Source organism: Scyliorhinus torazame, chromosome 1, assembly GCF_047496885.1.
Source record: "Scyliorhinus torazame isolate Kashiwa2021f chromosome 1, sScyTor2.1, whole genome shotgun sequence".
In the NCBI taxonomy this organism is placed as follows: Eukaryota; Metazoa; Chordata; class Chondrichthyes; order Carcharhiniformes; family Scyliorhinidae; genus Scyliorhinus; species Scyliorhinus torazame.
Window position 1 is genome coordinate 337,732,991 of NC_092707.1, and position 20,410 is coordinate 337,753,400.

General features: G+C 47.3%; 1 long non-coding RNA gene across 1 annotated transcript in view; it reads left to right on the plus strand.

The window, feature by feature from the left end:
• Window positions 1-20,410, plus strand: part of LOC140396317 (uncharacterized) — a 399,195-nt gene that overhangs the window by 75,598 nt on the left and 303,187 nt on the right. The gene's annotated exons all lie outside the window — the stretch shown is intronic.

Consider the following 20,410-nt stretch of genomic DNA (forward strand, 5'->3'; position numbering starts at 1 on the left):
GTTGCCACCGCCTGGTGAACCCTTGAGCCGACCCCCTTAGGACGAACTTAATCCGCTCTAGCTTTATAAACCCCGCCATGTCATTTATCCAGGTCTCCACCCCCGGGGGCTTGGCTTCTTTCCACATTAGCAATATCCTGCGCCGGGCTACTAGGGACGCAAAGGCCAAAACATCGGCCTCTCTCGCCTCCTGCACTCCCGGCTCTTGTGCAACCCCAAATATAGCCAACCCCCAGCTTGGTTCGACCCGGACTCCTACTACTTTTGAAAGCACCTTTGTCACCCCCATCCAAAACCCCTGTAGTGCCGGGCATGACCAAAACATATGGGTATGATTCGCTGGGCTTCTCGAGCACCTCGCACACCTATCCTCCACCCCAAAAAATTCCTGAGCCGTGCTCCAGTCAGATGCGCCCTGTGTAATACCTTAAACTGAATCAGGCTTAGCCTGGCACACGAGGACGACGAGTTTACCCTGCTTAGGGCATCTGCCCACAGCCCCTCCTCGATCTCCTCCCCCAGCTCTTCTTCCCATTTCCCTTTTAGTTCATCTACCATAGTCTCCACTTCGTCCCTCATTTCCCTATATATATCTGACACCTTACCATCCCCCACCCATGTCTTTGAGATCACTCTGTCCTGCACCTCTTGTGTCGGGAACTGCGGGAATTCCCTCACCTGTTGCCTCGCAAAAGCCCTCAGTTGCATATACCTGAATGCATTCCCTTGGGGCAACCCATATTTCTCGGTCAGCGCTCCCAGACTCGCGAACTTCCCATCCACAAACAGATCTTTCAGTTGCGTTATTCCTGCTCTTTGCCACATTCCATATCCCCCATCCATTCCCCCCGGGGCAAACCTATGATTGTTTCTTATCGGGGACCCCCCCAAGGCTCCAGTCTTTCCCCTATGCCGTCTCCACTGTCCCCAAATCTTCAGTGTAGCCACCACCACCGGGCTTGTAGTGTAGTTCCTCGGTGAGAACGGCAATGGGGCTGTCACCATAGCCTGTAGGCTAGTCCCCCTACAGGGCGCCCTCTCTAATCTCTTCCACGCCGCTCCCTCCTCCTCTCCCATCCACTTACTCACCATTGAAATATTAGCAGCCCAATAATACTCACTTAGGCTCGGTAGTGCCAGCCCCCCCCCTATCCCTGCTACGCTGTAAGAATCCCTTCCTCACTCTCGGGGTCTTCCCGGCCCACACAAAACCCATGATGCTCTTTTCAATCCTTTTAAAAAAAGCCTTCGTGATCACCACCGGGAGGCACTGAAACACAAAGAGGAATCTCGGGAGGACCACCATCTTAACCGCCTGCACCCTCCCTGCCAGTGACAGGGATACCATATCCCATCTCTTGAAATCCTCCTCCATCTGTTCCACCAACCGCGTTAAATTTAACCTATGCAATGTGCCCCAATTCTTAGCTATCTGGATCCCCAGGTAACGAAAGTCCCTTGTTACCTTCCTCAACGGTAGGTCCTCTATTTCTCTACTCTGCTCCCCTGGATGCACCACAAACAACTCACTTTTCCCCATGTTCAATTTATACCCTGAAAAATCCCCAAACTCCCCAAGTATCTGCATTATTTCTGGCATCCCCTCTGCCGGGTCTGCCACGTATAGTAGCAAATCGTCCGCATACAAAGATACCCGGTTTTCTTCTCCTCCCCTAAGTACTCCCCTCCACTTCTTGGAACCCCTCAACGCTATCGCCAGGGGCTCAATCGCCAGTGCAAACAATAATGGGGACAGAGGGCATCCCTGCCTTGTCCCTCTATGGAGCCGAAAATATGCAGATCCCCGTCCATTCGTGACCACGCTCGCCACTGGGGCCCTATACAACAGCTGCACCCATCTAACATACCCCTCTCCAAAACCAAATCTCCTCAACACCTCCCACAAATAATCCCACTCCACTCTATCAAATGCTTTCTCGGCATCCATCGCCACTACTATCTCCGTTTCTCCCTCTGGTGGGGCCATCATCATTACCCCTAACAACCTCCATATATTCGTGTTCAGCTGTCTCCCCTTCACAAACCCAGTTTGGTCCTCGTGGACCACCCCCGGGACACATTCCTCTATTCTCATTGCCATTACCTTGGCCAGGATCTTGGCATCTACATTTAGGAGGGAAATAGGTCTATAGGACCCGCATTGTAGCGGGTCCTTTTCCTTCTTTAAGAGAAGCGATATCGTTGCTTCAGACATAGTCGGGGGCAGTTGTCCCCTTTCCTTTGCCTCATTAAAGGTCCTCGTCAGTATCGGGGCGAGCAAGTCCACATATTTTCTATAGAATTCGACTGGGAATCCATCCGGTCCCGGGGCCTTTCCCGCCTGCATGCTCCTAATTCCTTTCACCATTTCTTCTAGCTCGATCTGTGCTCCCAGTCCCACCCTTTCCTGCTCTTCCACCTTGGGAAATTCCAGCCGATCCAAGAAGCCCATTATTCTCTCCCTCCCATCCGGGGGTTGAGCTTCATATAATTTTTTATAAAATGTCTTGAACACTCCATTCACTCTCTCCGCTTCCCGCTCCATCTCTCCTTCCTCATCCCTCACTCCCCCTATTTCCCTCGCTGCTCCCCTTTTCCTCAATTGGTGTGCCAGCAACCTGCTCGCCTTCTCCCCATATTCGTACTGTACACCCTGTGCCTTCCTCCATTGTGCCTCTGCAGTGCCCGTAGTCAGCAAGTCAAATTCTACATGTAGCCTTTGCCTTTCCCTGTACAGTCCATCCTCCGGTGCTTCCACATATTGTCTGTCCACCCTCAAAAGTTCTTGCAGCAACCGCTCCCGTTCCTTACTCTCCTGCTTCCCTTTATGTGCCCTTATTGATATCAGCTCCCCTCTAACCACCGCCTTCAACGCCTCCCAGACCACTCCCACCTGGACCTCCCCATTATCATTGAGTTCCAAGTACTTTTCAATGCACCCCCTCACCCTTAGACACACCCCCTCATCTGCCATTAGTCCCATGTCCATTCTCCAGGGTGGGCGCCCTCCTGTTTCCTCCACTATCTCCAAGTCCACCATAGTGTGGAGCGTGATCCGAAATGGCTATAGCCGTATACTCCGTTCCCCTCACCTTCGTGATCAATGCCCTACCCAGCACAAAAAAGTCTATTCGCGAGTAGACTTTATGGACATAGGAGAAAAACGAGAACTCCTTACTCCTAGGTCTGCTAAATCTCCACGGGTCTACACCTCCCATCTGCTCCATAAAATCTTTAAGTACCTTGGCTGCTGCCGGCCTCCTTCCAGTCCTGGACTTCGACCTATCCAGCCCTGGTTCCAACACCGTATTAAAATCTCCCCCCGTTATCAGCTTTCCCATCTCTAGGTCCGGAATGCGTCCTAGCATCCGCCTCATAAAATTGGCATCATCCCAGTTCGGGGCATATACGTTTACCAAAACCACCGTCTCCCCCTGTAGTTTGCCACTCACCATCACGTATCTGCCCCCGTTATCCGCCACTATAGTCTTTGCCTCGAACATTACCCGCTTCCCCACTAATATAGCCACCCCCCTGTTTTTCGCATCTAGCCCCGAATGGAACACCTGCCCCACCCATCCTTTGCGTAGCCTAACCTGGTCTATCAGTTTCAGGTGCGTTTCCTGTAACATAACCACATCTGCCTTAAGTTTCTTAAGGTGTGCGAGTACCCGTGCCCACTTTATCGGCCCGTTCAGCCCTCTCACGTTCCACGTGATCAGCCGAGTTGGGGGGCTTCCTACCCCCCCCCTTGTCGATTAGCCATCACCTTTTTCCAGCTCCTCACCCGGTTCCCGCGCAGCTGTATCTCCCCCAGGCAGTGCCCCCCCCGCCCATCCTCCCCCATACCAGCTCCCCCCTCTCCCCAGCAGCAGCAACCCAGTAATTCCCCCCTCCCACCCCCCCGCTAGGTCCCCCGCTAGCGTAATTACTCCCCCCATGTTGCTCCCAGAAGTCAGCAAACTCTGGCCGACCTCGGCTTCCCCCCGTGACCTCGGCTCACACCGTGCGACGCCCCCTCCTTCCTGCTTCTCTATTCCCACCATGATTATCATAGCGCGGGAACCAAGCCCGCGCTTCTCCCTTGGCCCCGCCCCCAATGGTCAGCGCCCCATCTCCTCCACCTCCCCTCCTCCCCCCATCACCACCTGTGGGAGAGAGAAAAGTTACCACATCGCAGGATTAGTACATAAAACTCCTCTTTCCCCCCTTTTTAACCCACCTCTTTGCCCCCCACATTCGCCCCACCACTTTGTTCAAACGTTCTTTTTAATAACCCACTCATTCCAGTTTTTCTTCCACAATAAAAGTCCACGCTTCATCCGCCGTCTCAAAGTAGTGGTGCCTCCCTCGATATGTGACCCACAGTCTTGCCGGTTGCAGCATTCCAAATTTTATCTTCTTTTTATGAAGCACCGCCTTGGCCCGATTAAAGCTCGCCCTCCTTCTCGCCACCTCCGCACTCCAGTCTTGATAAACGCGGATCACCGCGTTCTCCCATTTACTGCTCCGAGTTTTCTTCGCCCATCTAAGGACCATTTCTCTATCCTTAAAACGGAGGAATCTCACCACTATGGCTCTGGGAATTTCTCCTGCTCTCGGTCCTCGCGCCATCACTCGGTATGCTCCCTCCACCTCCAACGGACCCGCCGGGGCCTCCGCTCCCATTAACGAGTGCAGCATCGTGCTCACATATGCCCCGACGTCCGCTCCCTCCACACCTTCAGGAAGACCAAGAATCCTCAGGTTGTTCCTCCTTGCGTTGTTTTCCAGTGCCTCCAACCTTTCCACACATTGTTTCTGATGTGCCTTCTGCGTCTCCGTCTTCACCACCAGGCCCTGTATGTCGTCCTCATTCTCGGCTGCCTTTGCCTTCACGACCCGAAGCTCCCGCTCCTGGGTCTTTTGTTCCTCCTTTAGCCCTTCGATCGCCTGTAGTATCGGGGCCAACAGCTCTTTCTTCATTTCCTTTTTGATCTCTTCCACACAGCATTTCAAGAACTCTTGTTGTTCAGGGCCCCATGTTAAACTGCCACCTTCCGACGCCATTTTGGTTTTTGCTTGCCTTCTTTGCTGCTGTTCTAAAGGATCCACTGCAATCCGGCCACTTTCTCCTCCTTTTTCCATCCGTATCCAGGGGGGATTCCCTTCTGGTTTACCACACAGTGTTTTTAGCCGTCAAAATTGCCGTTGGGGCTCCTATCAAGAGCCCAAAAGTCCGTTTCACCGGGAGCTGCCGAAACGTGCGACTCAGCTGGTCATCGCCGCATCCGGAAGTCCTCACAGATGTCATCCTTAAATAACAGAGCTACGCCACCTCCCTTACCATCCACTCTGTCCATCCGAATAGTTTGATACCCTCAGATATTTAACTCCCAGTCGTGACCATCCTTTAATCATGTTTCAGTAATGGCCACTAAATCATAATCATTCACGATGATTTGCGCCATCAACTCATTTACCTTATTCCGAATACTGTGAGCATTCAGGTAAAGTACACTTATGTAGGCTTTTTTACCTCTGTTTTGAATCTTAACACCTCGATCAGTAACCTCTCCTAAGTTCTATTTCCTCTTAACTTTTCTCCTAATTTTCCTTGTCGTTGAATCCATATCTTCATGTAACAACCTGCCGCGTCACTTACCATTAATGTTTTTACTTCCCGTTTTATTCCTTTTAGTATTACTGGTCCTATTCACTGAACTCCCCTCAGTCACTGTATCTTGTACAGTCGCCCTTGTTGATTTTTGACTATGGCTTCTCTGCCTTACTTTCCCACTTACTGCCTTTTGTTTCTGTCCCTGTTTTACTACCTCCCAACTTCCTGCATCGGTTCCCATCCCCCTGCCACATTAGTTCAAACCCTCTCCAACAGCTCTAGCAAACACCACCCCTAGGACATCGGTTCCAGTCCTGCCCAGGTGCAGACCGTCTGGTTTGTACTGGTCCCATCTCCCCCAGAACCGGTTCCAATGTCCCAGGAATTTGAATCCCTCCCTCTTGCACCATCTCTTGAGCCACGCATTCATTCTATCTATCCTGACATTCCTACTCTGACTATTTCATGGCACTGGTAGCAATCCTGAGATTACTACCTTTGAGGTCCTACATTTTAGTTTAACTCCTAACTTCCTGAATTCAGCTTGTAGGACCTCGTCCCGTTTTTTACCTATATAGTTGGTGCCTATGTGCACCACGACAGCTGGCTGTTCACCCTCCACCCCAGAATGTCCTGCAGCCACTCCGAGACATCCTTGACCCTTGCACCAGGGAGGCAACATACCATCCTGGAGTCTCGATTGCGTCCGCAGAACCTCCTGTCTATTCCCCTTACGATTGAGTCCCCTATCACTGTAGCCCTGTCATTCTTCTTCCTGCCCAGCTGCGCAGCAGAGCCAGCCACGGTGCCATGAACCTGGCTGCTGCTGCCTTCCCCTGGTGAGCCATCTCCCTCAACAGTATCCAAAACGGTATATCTGTTTTGCAGGGAGATGACCGCAGGGGACACCTGCACTGCCTTCCTACTCTTGCTCTGTCTTTTGGTCACCCATTTTCTATCTCCCTCAGTAACCTTCACCTGCGGTGTGACCAACTCGCTAAATGTGCTATCCACGACGTCCTCAGCATCGCGGATGCTCCAAAGTGAGTCCATCCACAGCTCCAGAGCCGTCAAGCGGTCTAACAGGAGCTGCAACTGGATATACTTCTTGCACGTGAAGGAGCCAGGGACAGTGGACGTGTCCCTGAGCTCCCACATCGCACACGAGGAGCATGACACGGGCTTGGAATCTCCTGCTATGTCTTAAACCTTAGGTAAACTTATACAACTACAATTCCAATAAACAAAAGAAAAAATAAATAAATTAGACAATGAAAATAAAAACTACTTACCAGTCACTTTCCAGGTATAAAAAGCACCTCCTCCCCCCCCAAGCTTCGAATTCCCACCTAGATTCAAATTCCCAAACTCACTCTTTGCTGTCTCACTCTGGCTGTGTCTTCTCTGGCTCACTGGGAGAACCTTCTTCAACTTCTCTCCTTGCTCCCGTACCTCAGCCGATGTCTTCAACCGTCGCCTTCACTGGGGCCATCGCCTCTTCCACCAGCTCCTTCATCGCTGCCATCATCTCTTTCCGCATCACCTCCCAATGCTTGGCAAATTGCTTTTTAAACTCTCCAGCCATCACCTCGGTCATCTTCTCTACTGTGAAGGGAGTGGCCCCACCCAGCGACCCAGCTTCTGCCATCTTTCCTGCAGCCGGGCTGACCCGTTGGCTCGACGGTGAACCTTCGCTCACCTCCTTCTTCCCGATGGCTTTTTTCAGGTTCTTCAACATCCCTTCCTTCCTTATGTCTTCCTGCACCAGCTCATCCAGAGCTTAGTGAACTTTGGGGCTATGGAGGTTTACTAGAGCATGGCTTTTTGCACTGGTTTTGATTGTCGTTTGTTTTCAGGAACTGGGCATGGGGAGAGGAGTGGGAGGAGGGTATAGAGGGATACGGCACAAGGAGGTGGTGAGGGTTTTGGCAAAGGTTGGTATCATGACTGGTACATCCTTGGAGGGCTGAAGGGCCTGTTCCTGTGCTGTCTTGTTCTTTGAGGGGGGGAGGCCTTTGGCAGGGGCCTCCACACTAGCAAGCATAGGCTGGCTATTGAATGGGAGTGTAGTGGGGAGAGGGGGGCGCAATCATTGGAACCTGGTCGAACAGGTTTTATTGGGTCTGGGAAGAGTAAAAGGTGGGGGGATGGAATCGATACTGGGAGAGGTGTTTTCAAGAGGAAGTGGATCGGGGAATTATGAGGGGGGGGGTTGACAGCAACAAAGGGATGGGGCGGGTGAGGCCCAGTGGGCAAGGCCCGGAGTTATGAAGATGGCGATAGGAGGGGCGGGGAGGGGGTGGAGAGAACCCTAGTCATAATAGTAATGTGGAACGTGAGGGGCTTGGGGAGACCGATGAAGAGGTTGCGGGTGTTTGCGCATTTAAAGAGCCTAAAGGCCGATGTGGTGATGTTACAGGAGATCCACCTGAGGGTGAAGGATCAGGTGAGGCTTAGGAAGGGCTGGGTTAGGCAGGTGTTCCATTTTAGGTTTGATCGTAGGGCTCGGGGGGTAGCGGTGTTGGTGGGCAAGAAGGTGAGGTTTCAGATGGGGCAGGTAAGTGATTGTGACGGGGGCACTGGGAGTGTGGTTAGTGGTGCTGGTGAGCATATACGGCCCCAACTGGGATGATGTGGGGTTTTCAAAGAGGGTGCTGAATGCCATCCCATACTTGGAAACTCATGAGTTAATAATATGGAGGACTGGAATATGGTGCAGGAGCTGAGGATGGACAGTTCGCAGAGTGTGGGAGGTTCTGAAGACAGTAGTGAGGGGGGAGGTGATCTCTTTAAGGCTAAGGTGGACAAGGAAGAGAGGGAGGAGCACCAAAAGTTGACAGAGGTGATGCTGGAGGTGGATAGGAGGTATGCAGGGGACACTGATCCAGCTGTTCTGGGCAGGAGGAAGGAGCTCCAGGCAAGGTTTGATCGGCTGACCACAGGGAAGGCAGTGCGCCAATTGAGTCGGGCGAGAGGGGCAGTCTACAAATATGGGGAGACATGGGGGGGCTGGCATTCCGTAAGGCGGCAACCCACTTTTGATACTTGGGGGTGTAGGTGGCATGCGATTGGGGGAGGTTCCAAAGATATAATTCTACTAGTTTGATGGAGAGGCGAAGGCTGATTTGGCAAGGTGGTACAACCTCCCTCTGTCTTTGGCGAGCCGGGTGGAGGCAGTTAAAATGAATGTGCTACCGCAATCCTTGTTCCTATCTCAGTTCCTGCCGATCTTTCTTCCCAAATCGTTTTTCAAGGAGGTGGATAAGTTGGTCACCTCGTTTATTTGTTGGGGGGAGGTGACCAGGGTTAGGAGGGCGGTCCTGCAGAGAGGGCGACAGGCAGGGGACAGGACCTCGCAAACCTATTGTACTATAACTGAGTGGTGAACTCTGAGAAGGTGTGGAGCTTGGTCGAGGGGGTGGTGTCCCGGTGGTTTAAGATGGAGGAGGGTTCGTGCAGGGGGTTGGAACTGAAGGTGTAGGCAACGGCGCCGTCCGGATGGCCCCGGGCAAGCATTCGGGAGCCCGGTGGTGGTGGCAACTTTAAAGATCTGGAGACATTTTAGACAGCACTTTAAGCTGGGGGCTGGGTCGTGAGGGATGCCAATTAGGTGGAATCATAGGTTCGAGTTGGGGAGGCTCGATGCGAGGTTTCGGAGGTGGAGGAGAGGGGTATAAGGACAGTGAAGGATCTGTTCCTGGGGGGACAAGTTGTGAGGTTGGAGGAACTGGGAGAGAAGTACAGGTTGGCGCAGGTAGAAGGGTTTAGGTACCTACAGGTCTGAGATTTTGTGAGGAAGGAGTTATCGATCCTCCCGATAGCGCCTGCCCCCTCGCTGCTGGAGGCGGTGCTGTCGGTTGTGGGGGGGGTGGGGATGGGGGGGTCAGACTGTGGGGTGGTATCGGCGATCGATGGGAGGATTTTGGAGGAAGATAGGGTGTCCATGGAGGGGATTAAGGCTAACTGGGTGGAAGAGCTGGGGGAGGCGAAGGAAGAGGGTCTGTGGTGTGAGGTACTGCGAAGGGTGAATGCCTCAATCTCATGCGCAAGGTTAGGGCTGATACAATTGAAGGTCGTGGAGAGGGCGAACCTCACGAAAGCAAAGGTAAACTGGCTCTTGGAGGCGGTGGAGGATGTCTGTGAGCGGTTTGGGACGCGCCCCGCAAATCATGTGCATATGTTTTGGTCCTGTCCGAAGCTGGAAAGTGTTGGAGGGAGGTGTTTAACATCATGGGGGTGCTGCATATGGACTTGGAGCCAGGGCCCCTAGAGGCCATTTTCGGGGTGTCGGACCGGCCCGAGTTGCAGTCGGGTGCAGGGTCAGACGATTTAGCCTTCGCCTCGCTGATTGCTCACAGGCGGGTCCTGTTGGGCTGGAGGTCAGCTTCTCTGACCTGTGCCTCGGCGGGGCGGAGGGGACGTGCTGGAATTTTTGACCCTGGAGAAGGTGAAGTTTGAGTTAAGGGGGAGTGAAGGAGGGGTTCTACAATTCATGTGGTTTGTTTATCATACACTTTCGGGGGTTGGTTGCCGTTGAACATTAAGGGTGAGGAGGGAGGGAGAGGGGAGGGAGGGAATGGGGTTTGTTTGTTATTTGCTTTTTGTTTTTAACTTGTGAGTCGATGTTTTAGTTTGCATATTGGTGGGGTTGCTTTGTTGTTGTTTCTCTTGGGGGGGGGGGGGGTTCTGTTTGCATGGTGAAAATTACAAAAATGGTGAATAAAAAGATTGAGAAACAATCAAGCTCACTGTTTTTCTCATTGGTTGTGTTACTGGTGAAACTAGATGGAATGTGCTCTGTCCCGTTGACTTCGAAAATGGTCAAATAGGAGCCTATGTTAACCGTAAGACTTTGATTTGCACATTAAAAGGCCTTGCATTATAAATTGGAACAGGACAGTAAGATGTTGCCTGATATTTTTAAAGTGCGACTGTCTGGGTCTGCCCATTGAAAATTCCCATGTATACGTAATCCAGAATTTGCAATATTTGAAGAGATTATTCTTATTTGTTCAACTTTAAATAAGCAAACAATACGCTGAAATTTGCAGATGGCGTAGATAGACACCAACATATTTGTTGCACTTCAGGTTCAGTGGAAGCCAGGTAGGGTTAATTTGTGGCTGCCAGCAGAACTTCAATCTAAGCAGTCGATAGTTGTGCTAATAATTAGGATGTATTTCCTATAACCCCCATTGTTTGTTTCTACCAGTGCTGTTTTGAAATTGGGACTGAAAGATATTGATCTTTCTTTGTCCAACTGATAGACCTGAATATGAGAACTCAAGTTTTATATTCCCCACTCTCAACCTCAGCAAAATGGTATGTTTTTTCTTGACTGCTTTTTCGGGATGGGGATAACTTTTCATAAACATATTTTAACATGGAAACAGCAGTAAAAATGCAAGGGCTTTGCAATGATTTTGCTTTCATAGAGGCTTGATTGTTCTGTCACAAATTTGTTCAGGTAAAAAACATTGTTTTGATGCTTTTTAATTAAAATAAACAGAAAGAATAAAACACAACTCTGAATTGTCATTCAGAAACCTCTTTGTTACCTCCTCCCTGATTTTCAGAAAGCTCGTGGGGTAACTTTTCACCTTCTTCCGTTGAGTGTTAAGCATTGCTAGGGCAGGATGCGGAGATAGAATTCTGGCAGGAAGATCAGCACAGAACCTTCTGGATTGTTCCTCCATTGAAATTAATGGGAGGAAGATCCGACTGGTTCTGTAAGGAGTATGTGAGCCACCCTCGCCAAATTTTCCCTTTTGCGCCACCCCCACATGGTGCTTACACTCAATTGCTGAAGAAGGAAAGTTAGCACCTTCTTTACAGATGATTTCCATAATCGGGGCGAAGTGGCTTTAATTCATTCCATGCTCAGCCTACAGGACATGTACCTGCTGTGTCGTGATGCAGCCCATGTTTTTATTTTCTTTGCCCGAGTTGTAGCCAAGAGCTGACAACAGTCATCAGAAGTGGGACTGACACATTTGACTTGAACCCATGACCGGAGGGCTGAACATCTAAAAACTCGGCATACTTGGCCAGCTGCATTTCTGTATTCTTTAATTATGTCAAAAGCTAGGGAAAAGTATATTTTCCTGATAGACAGTAATTACAGACAGTGTGGACATTGGCTTGCACATCTCTCTGCCTGTGCAAAGAATGTTTTAGTCTGAATATATATCAAAGAGTGAATTCAAGATTTTCCTTTCAATGATAGTTGAGTGAAACATCTTTTAGAAAGCAGTGACAACTGTGTAACGGATCTCATCAATTTTTTTCGGTATCCTTTACATTTGCAAGGGGATATTTATAACTTGCCTTGTGAAAAATGAAGTCAAAATTAATGATTATGTCATAATATTCCCCAGTCCTCGGATCGATAAAGAATGGTAAAAATATATTTTTAATTTTTAACAAATCCATGAATCTTTTCCCCTTGTTACTTTAAAATAAAGGGACACAGAGAGCACAATAAGATCCTCAATAAGTTAGATATGAAGAGTGCAACAGACATGATAAAGGAAGGCCTGCATTTATACAAACACCTTTCATGACACAGGACTTCCCCAAAGTGCTTTACAGCTAACTAAGACCATCGATAGCGTCGTCACTGTTATAATCTGAAAAACGCAGCAGCCAATTTTCACACAGCAGGCACCCACAAATAACAATATGATAATGACCAGATAATCTGTTTTTGTGATGTTGATTGAGGGATAAATATTAGCTGGGAAGCTAGGGATAACTCCCCCGCTTTTCTTCAAAAACAGTGCAACACGATCCTTCGCATCTTCTTGATAGGGCAGGTAGCGCTTCAGATTAACATCTCAATCAAAGGACTGCACATTTAACAGTGCAACACTCCCATAATACTTCACTGGATGAGTGCCAACCTTGATTTTTACCTTGGAGTGGTCTCAAACCCACATCTTCTAACTCATAAACAAGACTGGTACCAAGCCAGCCGCTGCCAGCACTACAAGCCTTGCTATCTCGGACTAGGAAATTGAATTGTAGGTTTGGAAAATTTTGTTTCCATATTGTTGCATATATAACAAGTATAATTCTTAATTAGCCCTGAGAGTTAAAAAAAATTGATTCTTCCCATACTGGCCTTTATGGTCTTATGGTCTTACGCCTACGTTTCTTTCAAAACTGAGATTACTTAAAATGATCACATTTTCATCAAAACTAGTTTTGCAATAAAAATGAATATGGTTTTGCGTATAGGGTTTGACAATTAAAGTGCTTTTAGGTAGACTGGTGGCGTTATCCTTCTTGCTCCTTTTTGCATTGAACTGCTATGCATGTTTACTGAACTTTAGTTTTCACACAATATGCTGGTCACCAGGGAGTTCACAGCAAGTTGGATTTTCTGCAATGTCAACTTATGTAATATAGTTTTATCTTGGTTAGTTTATATGAATTAAAGGTAATAGACGCAATCAGCATTGCAAAATACGTCAATGGACAACCTTTAGCTCATAGACCTTGTAAATTATCTTGCTTGTAAATTAATTAACCAAATGGCAAAGCCCCTGAGAATGTCTTATACTGATGCTTGCTGGTTTCACAGGGCGCAGACATCACTGATTTGGCCAGCATTTACTGCCCATCTCTAATTGCCCTTGAGAAGATGGTGGTGAGTCACCTTCTTGAACTGCTGCAGTACATTTGGTGTAGGAACACCCATAGTGCTGTTCGCAGGGGAGTTCCAGGATTTTGACACCGCAACAGTGAAAGAATGGCAATATAGTTCCAAGTCAGGATGATGTGTGTCTTAGAGGGGAACTTGCAGATAGTGGTGTTCCCATGCATCTGTTGCCCTTGTCCTTCTGGGTGGTAGAGATCACAGGTCTGGAAGGCGCTGTCAAAGGATCCTTGGTGAGTTGCTGTCGTGCATCTCGCAGATGAGGCACACTATTGCCACTGTGCACCAATAGTGGAGGGCATGAATGTTGAAGGCTGGGATTCGGTGTACACAGTTTTTAATTTATTTTGTGTCTTATGGACATGTCACATACAAAAGTCAGGTTGCACCCTTATATTTTCAGCTTATGGTCAGTGGTTGTAAAGGGGTAAATTTTTGAAAGTTTTTTGTAGGTAGCTTTTTTGAGTGACTTCTTGATAGCCCAGTGGAAGTTGTTTTGTTGTTCAACAAAAGATGTAGAGGATGTGTCGCCATTCTCCATGGTCCAGTGGCAGGGGTGTATCTGAATTCCCAGATTGTGCAGTGATGGGAAGGTATCTGTTTCCTGATGGTCCAATGGTGGCGATATATTTTCCTTCATAGCCCAATGGTGGCGATATATTTGCATTCCTTGCGATAAAATATTGAGGGATAGCTCTACATTCCACACGGTCCAGTAGTGGGAGATGTGTCATGTTCCTCGGTCTAATGGTGAGAGGTGTTTCCAAGTCAGGTTATATCCTTTTTGCATAGTTCCTCAAGGATGGCAATGATTGGGGTGAGAGTTCCTTTTCCCATGACAATTGTGAGGGAAGAGGATGCATTTTCCCCCCACTTTTTTACTATTCCAGGAAGGTTGTGTCTGCTGCCAGGCCAGAAAAATCTGATTCATCTTCATTTAGCATTTTTCATAAAGTAAAATATTAATGCCCATTGAATTGGAAAGTAAATGGCTATTTTCGTTTTCTGTACACACTCAACCAATTTCATTCCAGCAATATTCATATTCCTTGATAGCTAATAAAAAGTCAGAAATACAAACCACCTTTTAGTTGCACTCATCATCTCATTGACTCCAGTTAAATATAATTTTTTTTTCCTTTCCGACCCAAGGTTCAGCCCAGCGTGCACACAAACACCTTGTAGGAATCATTTGTGTCCTTTCAATAATCTGTCCAATGAAACTAGGCTAAAGATCTTAACAATGAATAGTATAATGGGTCGGTGGTAAACCACAGGATGATTGGATGCTGACTCAGATCTGCAATTTTTTACTCAACAAGTTTGTTTTTTTCAATTCTGTGGTCAGGGAGGGTAGAGCACTTCCACAGAGGAAATGAGGGAGAAATAAAAGAGTCACCCTTCATTACTCCCGTGTACTTCAGAGGTACCACCTTAAAATGGGAGAGGTCCTGAAACAGATTTCTGGACATAGCAGTTGACATTAAAACAGTACTTATGTTGGTGCAAGTGTCAAAAATCGCGAGGAAAATTATTTTAAATAGATTGAAAAGAAAGGTAATAACAACATGAAGTACTTTACATTTGGAACACTCTTCCATTGTGACTTTATAATAAATTCTTCGCCAAATAGTTCACTAAATAGTTCACTGTGCATTCATGGTAAACAGAATTCAATTTTGAAGAGAGTGGATCATTCAGTTAACAGGAACTAATAGTACATTCTGTTGGTAACTTCATTACAGTGTTAATGTAAGCCTACTTCTGACACTAATAATGATGATTATTATTATTCACATTATCAGCTGCGGTCATGTAATTCTGGGTGGTATTTTCCTCACAAATATGTACAAGTACTTATTGTGATCTTTCCCATTAATCTTTGCTTTATGAGCTATTTCAGCCGACCATTCCTTATCTGTTCTACATCATTCAACTATTTTGAGGGGATCCATAATTATCGTGAAGTGAAAGAAAAAAGGAGGGGGAAATCATGTAATTTGATCACCATTAAATAATCATCAATCAAAAATTAAAATGTGTTTATCAAATGACATGCAAATGTTATTTGGAGTGAGGATTTAAGATGTCATTGTATTTTGGTACTTGTAATATACGGTGGCAGTAACCTTTCTTTATGATTGTAAACATGGGAGTACAAACAGCTGTTCTAAAGCAGGCATTTTAATGGAGCTGCCAGTCAGCATGTGAGCTGCTCTGTGGAGCCATTCCAAACCACTCAATCCCTAAATTAATTGCCCTGTTTGGAATCCAGTGTGTTTAATGTGGGAACACAATGTTGTATGTTACAACAGAATGATCAAAACTGGTGTTTGATTTAGGTGTGAGTGGGTTCAACCAATTTAGGTTTCTCCGAAACCAGGTTTCAGAAGTCTAGCGTCGACGGGCTACAACTAGCACATTTGCATGCTCGTTCTTGTGATTAGGGTGTTGGAACAAAGAGGTGTGCATTGAAAATGCTTCATCCCCTTTTCTGAGAAAGTCCTTAATCTGACATCTATCGCTGATATCTGTCACATACTCTAAAATTAAGACACCAATGACATCCTGAAAACCACCCCTTTTAAAGTAATATTCCTTAAATCTCCGCACTTGACAGTCCCACCATTTGCACAGTTACTGTAATAGGCTTATTTTTCAGAAAATAATGGATAAAATGTGACAAGCTATCCAGTGAATCTGAATGCATAATTGATTTAAAGGCATAAATTAATACAATAATGCCTTTATTGTGTGCCATTGCTGCCAAACCTACAAAAGAGCTGTGGAATAAAACATGGTTACATTCTTTGTGCTGAGAGCCATCAATATGTAATGCAGATTATCCCAATTCTTCTCATGTTTCCAGGATATGACTGCACTCAACTTAATTTGAATTTTCATCTCTCTGTTGCATGCAGGCAACCTTTACTGTTTAAACTGCTGAATTAAAACGTTGAACATTTGAATAAGTATGTATGAAAATTATTCCGCAAAGATTTTTTTTTGTTATAATTTAACATTCTTTATTGTTTGAAGAATTATAGAACAGAAAGGCTAAACGTATTGAACAGACTGTGGCATATATGGAAGCACACATGCAGAGGATTTGTTGGGAGATGGCTAAATAGTCATGGAACTGCATTGAATGTAGGTTTTAAATAGGACAAAGTCATCAAGGTACCAATGATGCTAATTGCACAAAAATGTCCAAAACGCTGAGTAAAAAGCTGATGAAATCGAGTGTAATTATTGTCCTTTAAATATTTCCCAATATAATGGATAAAACTCAAATTATCCTATTCATGTGATGATAATACTCATTGGCTATGAAACAAAATCAGGCTGACACACTGAGTACAACTACGTAGACACTTGTTACAGGAGAAATTGTATAGAAAAAACAAAAACGAAAAAAGAAATGCTGCTTTTAAGTACAGTCAATTCCAGTTCAGTGCATACCCGATCCAAGCATGGAATTCCAGCATAGCAAATCACTTCCAATTCATTCTCATTATTTAGAATTCCTGATCCAAGCATAACACTTAAATTGTAATCCTGATTGAGGCATAAAACTTTCCCAATTATTTATGTTTTCACTGACAACCACACTGCATATTGTCAATCCATTGCTTAATTTCACATAAAGGCAGCAGTGCGTATTAGAATTCTAATCTTTTTTCACATTAACACCTTCTTGTAAAAGACAATTTGTGCTTTTTGGTGTTTAAATTTATACCCCATTTACACAGCCTTGTAGGAATCATATTTGCAGTCTGCTAATGCAAACTCAGCCCTTTTACTGCGATTTACAATGTACTGATGTGCAGTGTGTGGACAACTATAACACGACATGGGAGAGAAAATTAATGGGGACGTCTTCAAATGTACAGCGTAGAGTTCAGTAAGGGCAAATCTTGCCACTGGCACTTGAGGTGGGAGGAGGGAATGGGCTCTGTGCCCAGATCTCTTCCTTCATGTTGTTTACTCAAACAAACAACCTCATTTAAAAAAAAGTACATTTAGAAAAAAGGCCTGCTGCATTTTGAAGCTCACTACACAAGATGATAATGGATGATTTGATTCCTCTATTCAGAGAAATCATAGAATCCCTGCAGTGCAGAAGGAGGCCACTCGACCCATCGAGTCTGCACCAATCTTCTGGAAGAGCACTTGACCGAAGCCAACTCCCCCGCCCTACCCCCGTAACCCTGTAACCCCACCTAACCTTTTTGGATACTGTGAAGAAATTTAGCATGGCTAATCCACCTTAGCTGCACAACTTTGGACTGTGGGTGGAAACTGGAACACCCGGAGGAAACCCCCGGAGACACAGGGAGAATGTGCAAACTCCACACAGACAGTCACCCAAGGCCGAATTGAACCACTGTGCCACTGCACTGCCCACTATGCCCCCCTCTCCTCCTTCAATTGATTCATAAATGATCTGAAGGTTTTTAACCGGAACAAATTCTCCTGAAAGCTTGTTCCACAGGTTACTCACTCTTTTCATGAAGAAATGCATAGTTATCCTAAAGGTGCCAAATTTTAGTTTGAATTTGATTTTCCTGGTTCTGCTCATGCAGTTTAATTCAAAGTAATATTCCATGTTAACCTTTTCCGAATCTTTTAACAATCTTGTATAAGACCATCCTTTACACTTCTCCTTTCCAGAATGAAAAGCCTAATTTTCCCCAGTTGTTTTCTAAAACTAATGGGTGCGATTCAGTGACCGGATCCGGGTGATAGCGGGAGAGGGCAAAATTGTGATTCGTGCCAGGCGCAAAGCATTTTGAGATTCACCAGGCTCCTTCCTGATGGCAAGACCTGTATCTCGCCCCAAAATGGTGAGAAAATCATTAGCCCTAATTTGCATGCATTTCAAACACATGAACGAGATTGAAGACGAATGCAATGGCCTCCCGGGAATTACCTGACTCCCCAGTGAGAAGTCACACGGGAGTCGTTTAGTATTCCTTTTCAACAATGTGAAGCTGGTGGAATGGCTTCTGAGGGGAAGTGAGTAGTGAGTAGCCCTTTCAAGACCCATAGCAGGGGCAACCACAGCGCCAATCTGTCTGTCCTACCAAACTCTTCCAGGACTGAGCCATGTTGCAGCTTCTCTCCTGGAAGTCAATTTCACTCCCTTTGACTGTGAGCAGCCTCTAACCTCACAGCTGAAGGTCATTTCAAATGAGGAATTAGCCTTGTTAGTTGCAAGAGCACTTCACGCTCCTCAACGCACAAGTGCCTCCTCGAAGGCCCAGGTGCCAGATCTCAGAGGATGATTAATGCACTGCATGTCCAGCAAACAGTGCACCGGAACTCTAGGAGCGCCAGCACCATAGAATCAGCTGCCAACAATCAAACAGCAAAGAGCAGGGCTTCACCACTGAGGACCCTCTCGTGGCAAAAGTATAAGTGTATGGCTGAGCGGAGGACAGCTGAGCACGGCCTCCCTAATGTATCCAACAGAAGTCTGGGGTCTAGGGGCTCCTGATGTGGCTTGGGATGAGTATGCAGGGTGAGGACTGCCAGCACAACTGTCTCGCTAGATGCTGACTGATACCCATCCTCTGAACGGGGTCTGGTTTGGGGGCTTTTGATCTTGGACCACTGCTGGGGGGGGGGGGGGGGGGGGGGAGAGTGGGGGGCAGTGGGGGGGGGGGGAGGAACAGGGGGTGGGGGTGCAGGCAGGCCCATTGTGAAGATTAACATGACAGAGGCTTCACATGTATGAGGTGTGACATGTTTTAATAATGAACATTTTACTGTAACAGCTTTCCATTCCACCTAGCAACAAATAGTAACTCCACTAGTGCCCACTCAGTGCTCCTCACTCTTCTTGATCTTTTGTGGTCTAGTGTCCCCAGGATGCATATCAGAGGTAGAGGCAGGCTGCTGCTTTCTGTGCCCTGTGGCCGTTGATGCCCTTGGCGGATGATCTCTGGAGGGCCTGGAACCCGGCTGACTTACCAGTGACAGTGCCGTCATCGTGCCACTCTGTTCTGCCTGCTGCCCTGAGATGCACCGGTGTCAGGAGGCGGGGACTCGGAAGAACTGCAGACCGCCGTAGTCTTGTTGATGTCATGCCCTGTATTGACCTCCAGCACTTACTCCTCACTGATGGTGCCCGTAGGGCCCTGGGAGATTCCATGGGATGGAGGGGCAGCTGGAGTGAGATCCAGATGCCCCTGAGTCATCTGGCTCTGCCACTCCTGAAGGCTCCCCATTGTCTGCACTATGATGTCGATGTCCTTAGTGTTGGTCCTCAGTGCCTTAGCCACGCTCTACAGTGCCTCGGCTATGTCCACTTCCATCCTTGACAGATCTCTAAATGTCTTGGGCATGATGTCAAGGCCCTCAGCAATGGTCATCACAGACTGAGTCATACGTTACAAACCACCACTCAAGATGCTGATGTTGTGCTCCAGGTTTTCCATTGCAGACGTCACCCTAGCAGTATTGGCCTCAGTGCCACATATTGTAGGCACCCCTCTTGCGCCTGCAGCCTTTGGGACTCCTCCAATCAGCCTTGCAGTCACTGGAATTTCACTGAAACCCCCTCCTGAACCTCATGGCTGTGTCCTATCATCTAATTGAGCTCTGGAATAACCTTGTCCAGAGGCTCGGCATCTAGCTGGGTCCCAACTGTGTCCTGGGATCATACTGACCTTTAATTGCTGTTGCCCTTGAATGTTCCTGACTCTAACTGATATACATCAGTAACTATGTGGTGCTCAGCAGATTGTGCCCCAGACGCCTGTACACTAATGTCGCCCACTAACTGCGCTGGTGGACGATGTGGGTGACAGCTGTGATGCCTCGTCAGTGGTCTTCTCAGAGCGGGGGGGGTGGGGTGACTCCAGCTAGCCAGGCCTCTCAGATCCTGCGAGAGAATGGACATGTGGTCAATGAGAGGGAAGGATCTTTTTGTCCGACATGAACAATTCACTTGATACAGGTCACCTTGATGAAGGGGCAGTGGATCCTCACCTCTCTGGCGCAGGTCAACCTCGTTCTCGCCTCGGGCAGCCCCATGATTTCCAGGTTCCGTTGCTCATCGTGGGTGGTGACTTGAATCTCTGGAATTCCACCATCTATTTTGGCCCTTTCCTATTTATTTGGGGCTATCTTCTCCAGCGGGGACA